Consider the following 7,767-nt stretch of genomic DNA (forward strand, 5'->3'; position numbering starts at 1 on the left):
GGACCACCAGCTGCCTCTGGATCCCCCACAACTCCACTTCCCCTGGGGGGGCCCATTCTCGGTATAAGAATCCCTTCTCCCAGAGGAACCTCTCCTGGCAACCTCTCCCCATGGTCTATGCCGCACTGAGGCCAGCCAGGTCCCTTAGTTTCTGCAAGGATGGATCTTTCTGCAACTCAGCCTGGAACTCAGCGGTTGGGGAAAGGTTGAGGACCTGCTCCCTCTCGCAGGGCCAGTGCAAGGATATTTTGCGCCCTAGACAAAACTTCCACCTTGTGCTCCCCCTCCCCCTGGAGCATCACTTATTATAAACTTTCAAAAATGAATACTGCATAATGTGGCATTGTTCATTAGAATTAATACACGTTCGGCTTGAAAATGTATTAATTTCATTATTTAGTCTACATATTTAATGAAAATAAATTAGCCTTGGGTCTCCTGCATGTGGCTAGAGTCCCTCCTGCCCTCCCCCTCTTCCTCCCCCCTGCCCCCTTGGATCTGGAAAGGGCTGTTTTGGGGATCAGAGCTGGGAGAACAGATCTGGCTTCTATTCTCCACCCTGGCACCAACTCACTGGATGACTTCAGCCAAGTTACTTCCCTGTTCTGGGCTTCAGCTCCCCCCAAAGTGCTAAGGTGTGAAATGATTCCTTGCTCCTGAGCTAGAAAGTGCAATGCAGATGGGAGGGGGTGTTTGAAGGCCTGTCTTCTCTACAGGTGTGAGGTGAGGACAGAGTTCCAGCTTCCATCATGACTGTTCTGGTTGCTTTACTCTGCCCCCTGCCAATCGCTGCTGAAGCCCCTTATTTAGAGAGCTCTGGCCCAGGGCAGAGGCATCAGTGTCATTCTGGGCCTGATTGTCAGAGATGCTGAACACCTGCGGTTCCCCCGATGTCTGTGGGAACTCTAGGATTCTCAGTACTTCTGAAACTCGGGGCAATTTATTTCGAATGCTGGGCCAGGACTGAGCCTGCAAAGGCAGGTCCATATACACCTCTCAATCCACAGCAGATATCCCATCAATAACAATACAAGCAATCAGGAGATTGAGGGGCAGTTGGTCTAATGCTGGGAATGGAGAGGATATGGCCCTAATGTGGTCACTAAACTTCTAACTAGTAAAGTTACTGTGCATCTGGTGTCATTCAATGGGAGAACAAAAATCTCTTGGGTGCTGCAGCTTGCCCAGGGTTCAGGTGCACATAACCTGAGTTGCTTGCACACTTGCCATGGTTGTGCACCACGCAACTGGTCACCCATGTTACATGAAAATCTAGCTCTGACGGTGTCATAATTAGACTTAACCGTTACTGCCGCATTTCCTAGAGCTGTTGTCCCAGGCTGGCTGCAGACTCAGGCAGACAGAATTGTGTCTGCTAGACGCCCATCACCTTTGGAAGATTTTCCTTGTAGCCATAAGGGCTTGAGACAGCTGTGTTTCTTCACTGAAAACTTGCAGTGTCCTGCCCCTGAATCCCAAATTAATACCTTGTGTGGGTAGGTGCAGAGCTCAGAGCTTGAAGACCTCTGGTCTAATGGTCTGAGCCAGCGCAGAACTGGGAGCCTCGATCTCCTGTGTTCAAAGCAGGACTCTGACAATGATTCCCCAGGTGACCTTGAGCAAGTCACATTTCTGTTCTCTGCCTCAGTTTTCCCCCAAATGGGGCTCTCTTTACCTGCTCCACAGGGCTGCAGGGATGGATGGGGATGACGCCTTGGAAGGTGGCACATACTGAGAACGGTTACTTTTGCAGCTCTTTAACCCTGTATCCTCTGGCAGGGTCATGATCCACCCCAGCAGGTGGAGTGGTGGCCATGGTCTCCTCTTCTTTTCCCACACCTCCTCCTGCCACTGCATTGCTGTCAATAGGGCCAGCTGCAGGCAGGCTGATGTCACCCGCTCCAATCTGCAGCCAGCAGCCCTTGGGCAGCAGCGGGTCCGGGACTGCCATAGCCGGAGGGAGCAGGCTAGGTAGCAATGCGTCGGCTTGGGGAGGAGGCGGCTCTGGGCTGGCACGGGGGTGCAGGCGGGCAGTGATGTGGTGCGTGGTGGAGGGAGGCGGTGTCCTTGGGCCCTCGGCCTCCCATTTCAGATGTACCCTCACCATGGGCACCTTGAATGGGGTCCCACCCACACCTGTCAGGGTCAAGTAGGTGTTGGGTAGCACCCAATCTGGGGCCACCACCTCGGCCCGGGCCAGCGTCACCTCAGCGCCTGTGTCCCAGTATCGGTTGACCTTCCTCCCATCCACCTCTAGGGGAACCACGCACTCGCTCCGCAGGGACAGCCCTGCGCCCACCCTGTAAACTGAGAACCTTGAGTCTGGAGCATCCAGCCTCCCAGTGGAGCTGGTCTGGGAAACTCCTCCCTCCTGAGCAGGTGGTAAGCTGCTAGCCCCCCTGCCTGGGAAGCTTGCCCCTCCTCTGGCTGTGTCTCTACTCGGTTAACCCTTTGTGGGTTTGGTCCACTCAGTCTGTCCTTGAGCTTGGGGCACTGGGTCCGTATGTGGCCTCTCTGGCCACAGTAATAGCAGCTCATGTTCCTTTGGTCCCCTCAAGCCGACCGGTTAGTCCTGACGCCAGTTGTTCCCCTTGGGAAGGGATTCTCCACATTTCCCCCTTTGGGGGGTCCCAGGGTGACTCTCTCTCTCTCTCTCTCTCTGCATCATGGTGGGCCTATTCCTTTGGGACTTCTCCTGTCCACCCCCTGACAGGCAGGCCACAAACTCATTGGCCAGCTGCCCTGCGCACTGCAGGTTCTCTGGCTTTTTGGCCCACAACCACATCCTCGGGTCAGATGGGCAATCTTCATACAGTTGCTCCAGTACAAGCAGTTTAACCATGTCCTCCTTAGTCTGGGCCCAATCTGCCCACTTGTAGACATATCCCTGCATTAGGAGGATCAGTTCTAGATATGTGAACTCGGGATTTATGCTGACTCTGGAATTTTTTCCGGTACCCCTTGGGAGTCATCCTAAACTTATGTAAACTTTTCATAGTCCCCTGCCTCCAACCCTTCCTTTTGTCTGTACATCCCCCATGACTTTGGGGTCCAGTAAGGCGGTGAGAAACGGGAGCCTGTCTGCAGGGTCAACCCTGTGCAGCTTGCAGGCCTTCTCAAAGGCAATCAGGAATTCATCTATGTCCTCCCCTTCTTTATGCTGGGACAGTATGCACTTATCAAAGCTCCATGCAGTCCTGGGTCCCCCCTCATTCACCTTAGCAGGGGGGTCTCTGTTCCTCAGCCTCACCAACTCCAGTTCATGCTGACGCTGTTTCTCCTTCTCCTCCAGTTCGTGCTGACGCTGCTTTTCCTGTTCTTCCCACTCCTCCTTCAGTTCCTGCTGCCTCAGCTCCAGCTCTTTCAGTTTTATCTCCCTCTCCCATTCCAGCTGCCTCAGCTCCAGCGATGGGGAGCTCTGCCGTGAGGATCTGCTGCTGACTGGAGGGGTCACCATGCCCTCGGTATTCGCCGGGCTCCTTCCACCCCTTCCCTAGCCATAGGTAGGAGCAGTCTTGGGATGCCCTCAGCAGCAGTTTGACCCCTCTGAGCTGGGAAAGACATCCGTGCCTGCCCTGCATCTGCCAGGCTGCTTCCCTCAGAGACAGGGATCGGTTCATCCAAGCAATCCTCCTCCTTCAGCTGGGCAATCAGCTGTTCTTTGGTGAGCTTCCCAATGCGCAGCCCCCTCTACTTCCACAGCTTGACCAGGTCCCTCTTAAGGCGATGGTTATACATCTTCCTGCTGGCCCCAAGTTACGGTAGTTACTGTGGACTCGCAGGCCTGTGCTCTTAGCTCCTCATGTTTTCCAGGAGGAACCCCTAGTGTGCCAGCCCTTCTCCAGGTCACTACCTCTCTCCCAGGGTCAAGCCACAGACTCCTCTGCCCCTGGAACTGCTCGCCGCCATCCTCAGGGGGACTCCGTTACTGCAACAGTCCTTCTCGCTGGTCACACACTCCCAGGGGTTAAGCGTATCTTCTCCGCCCCTCGAAACTGCTCCTCCCTGAGCCTTCAGCCCACCTGGTCCTCGTCAATCTCCCTTCGTTTTACTGCTTCCCCAGTCACTTACTGGAGGAAGCGCCAGCACATCCCACCACTGCCGCCAATTGTCACGGAGTGTGCGGGAGGGTGCATGAGGTTTAGTAGACAACAGGAACATAGTCCAAAACAGAACTTGTAGGTACAGCCAACAGGACCCCCTCAGTCAGGTCCATCTTGGGCGGGGAGCTTGAACCCCAGCCCCAGGTCTTCCTCCGTTTCCTGAGCCAGTTCCAAACTGAAACCCCCTCCAGCAGTCTCCTCCAGCCATTGTCCAGTTTCCCAACCAGAAGGTGTCACCTGGCCCCAGCCCTCCCCGGGGCTCGGGTATCCTCTCTCAAGTGAAGTCACACCCTGATATCCCATCACCAATGCAGACAGTACCAATAAAACTCCCCCACAACATCCCAAGGTCAATCCTCTCCACTCCTGACTCCGTCACAGCATGCAAATATTTACTTATAAAAGTGGATATTATTGTTACTGACCTTCTGGGAAGGACTAATGGACAGGCAGTGGACACTGAAGAGGTGGAGCCAATATTTCAAAGTCAATAAATAAATTACCTGTCTGCTTGAGAAGTAAGTTTTAGTTTCCTGTCTGAGTGCTAGCTAACAGATCTTTTAGGGCCAAACCTCAACATTTGCACAAAGTCTTATGCAAATCCAGAAACTACATTTAACTGACCAATTTGCCATGCAAATAAATCTGCCTACAAATGTTGACAAATCATTTAAGGAGGTCTGTTAAACATTTGGCCTAGAGAGTCTACAAGAAAGGTAGAAATGTAACAGTTGTTCCACTTTGCAGCAGACTGTAGCTTCTCTAATGTCCATGTTTAGCATATGTACGTGTGTCTTTATGATGACAGTTAAGGGACTGGATGAATCTGCTTTAAATTGCAAAATCTGTTAGAGGAATGGAAAGAAGGTGGTCGTGGACATAGTGGGACCCCTCAGAACGGCAGCTCGGACAAGGACAAACTACATTCTGGGGGTGGTAGATTTCACTACTCCCTACCCAGAGGAGGTGGCCTTGTCCTCTACCTGAAGCTGTGGCAGACGCACTGCTGACAGTTTTCAGCAGAGTGGGGTTCCCCAAGGAGGTCGTTACAGACGAGGTCTCCAATTTCATGTGAACTATGCTCCGATGCTAGTGGGAGAAGTGTGGGGTCCAGTGCACCTAGGCCTCAGCGTATCCCCTTCAGTCCAACAGGTTGGTGAAGAAGTTGAAGGGGACCCTAAAAATGATGCTAAAAACATTTATGAACCAGCACAGGACTGGGACAAGTCTTTACCCCACCTGCTGTTTGCTTACCGGGAAGTGCTCCAGGAATCACTTCTGTTCTCTCCTTTCGAGTTTCTGGATGGGAGAAGAGTGAGGGGAGCTCTGGACGTGTTGAGGGAGAAATGGGAGGGGAAAGCTTCCCGGCGTGGAAAATCAGAGGTGGAGTATGTATTGACTTTCTATGAAAACCTCGCTGAGCTCATGGACTGGGCTGGGGAGAATTTAGCCAGAGCCCCAGAGAAGCAAACTCTGGCACAACTGCTCAGCGACTGCACGCAACTATACTACCGGGGACCAGATGACAGTCCTCATTCCTGAAAGAAAGAATAAACTACAGGCTGCCTCCAAATGGCCCTTTAAGGTCATAAAGCAGCTGAATCAGATAAACTATGTCGTGAAACTGTCTGTCTGCCTAAGCGGGTTCACAGCCACTGGGTGAACCATGCCACTATGATGAAGCCATACTTTGGGAGAATCTGGCACAGAAAGGAGCAGGAAGATGACCAATTCATGGATCTATTTCCTGAGATGTTCCGCAAGGCCAGAGGGGGGCCGGCCCGCCGCTGGCCGCAAGGCCAGATTCACATGTGGGTTGTGATAAATGAAGCACAGGGGCGGGAGGTAGCTCCCTTTTATGGATGGACATCCAGCCTTCCAGTTAACTATAAAATCCTTCTTAGTAGCTGTTTGTTCTCCAAACTGGAGATGCGGACAGGGTAGCAGCTATACCGGACATGGGCAAACTACGGACTGCAGGCCACATCCACTCAAGGGCTGGGCAGGACTGTCCCACTGAGGTCCCCGCCAGGGAGGCTAGCCCCTGTCCCCTCTCCCGCAGTCTCAGCTCGCTGTGCCGCCTCCTGGGCTGCGAGAGCCACCGGGCGTAATATATTAAATTTCTCCCCATAGGAACGTGCTACTTACCGAGCACCAGGACTGGCATCTGTAAGTAGTACCCCATAAGTGGCACATTCCTATGGGGAGAAAATTAATACACTACACTGACAGTTCAGCTGTCCCTCCCCCCACTGCCATGCGCTGCTCCTGCCTCTGCCTTGGAGTTCCTCCAGGGAGCTTCCTGCTTGCTGTGCAGGGGAAGGGGGAAGAGGAGGACTAATATCAGGGTATCCCACTCCCCTTTACTTCTGCCCCCCACTTACTCCTTCTCCATATAGAGCAGGGAGGATACACAATAGGGCTCAGGATGGAGAGCTTGCTGCAGCTGCTGTCTCAACTTTCTGATCTTTTTAAAGGCAATGTACTTAGAATGTGGTGTCAGCGTACTTAAAGGGGCAATGCACATCTCTCTCCTCTCTCTCCCACACACAGGGTGTGTGTCTCTGTCTGCCATACTCTCTCCCCTCCCTCCGTTCACATCCTTTGATTGTCGCATTTATGGCTGTATTATATGCCTCTTTATCACCAAAGGACAAACTCCTGCACCAATAGAGCACAATAGTAGCTGATCTCTGTAAACTATAACCATGAGCCTTTAGATACTAGTCTGAGGCTTTCTTTTTTGACTATTTCAGACTGAAGGATTGAAGAAGCATTATACAAAAAACACTTGTTCATTTGAAAGCTGTTCATCAGGCTCACTTGCCAGAAGAACGTCCACAAACCATTTGAATGACCAAGTTCCTGCTTCAGATCACTCGCTGATACTATCCACGCTGCTAATGTTATTGTGCTGTCTAGAATAATGGTAGACTTGTCTTGTCCACACTGTGCATGGAATGAAATTGGAGGATTTTTTCTAATCTTACCTGTAACTTGCTACTGGAATAGCTTGCAGTTTCTACATCTGAAGAAAGTAGGACTTCATATTTATGTAGTAACTTGGACAGGAGAAGAGTTTGTATATAAGATCTCTGTCTATCTCTTCTATCAGCTGATAAAATGCAGTGTCCTAAGATGACTGTAGTGGTGCAGTGTAACTAGATGGTTTCCTTTTAAGAGTTGTTATACTCAAGTAGGAAGAGGTATGTTCAGTTATAATCTGCATCCTAAGCAATCAAATCTTCCACAGATGTTCAGCATGTTATCTCCTCTTTGAGTGCTGCCTCCCTTAGATTGATCTCCAAATGTTTCTATTTTATGATGTTTCTTGTCTTGTGTGTGAGCTATTTCCCTCCCTCCCTCCCTCCTCCCCTCCCCCCCCCCCCACATGAAAACAATGCAAAAGGACCAAGCGCTGGACAATGTACTTGCTCTAGTAGCTATAGAAGCAGGTGCATATGATGCTCTCTGATCAGATTTGAGTCTGTTTTCTTTCCTGGACTCACTACAAGTCTGAGATTTGCCAAATTCAACTTCCTTTTGTATTTTGTATAGTATTGGTAGCACATCGTCTAAACCACAAAACTCATTCCATAGCCCCCAGTACAATGAATTGCTCCTGGCTTCTGCTGCCAGCATCACAAAATTCTGTCCAGCAGTG

The sequence above is a fragment of the Chrysemys picta genome, chromosome 5 (genome assembly GCF_011386835.1).
Source record: "Chrysemys picta bellii isolate R12L10 chromosome 5, ASM1138683v2, whole genome shotgun sequence".
Lineage (NCBI taxonomy): Eukaryota > Metazoa > Chordata > Testudines > Emydidae > Chrysemys > Chrysemys picta.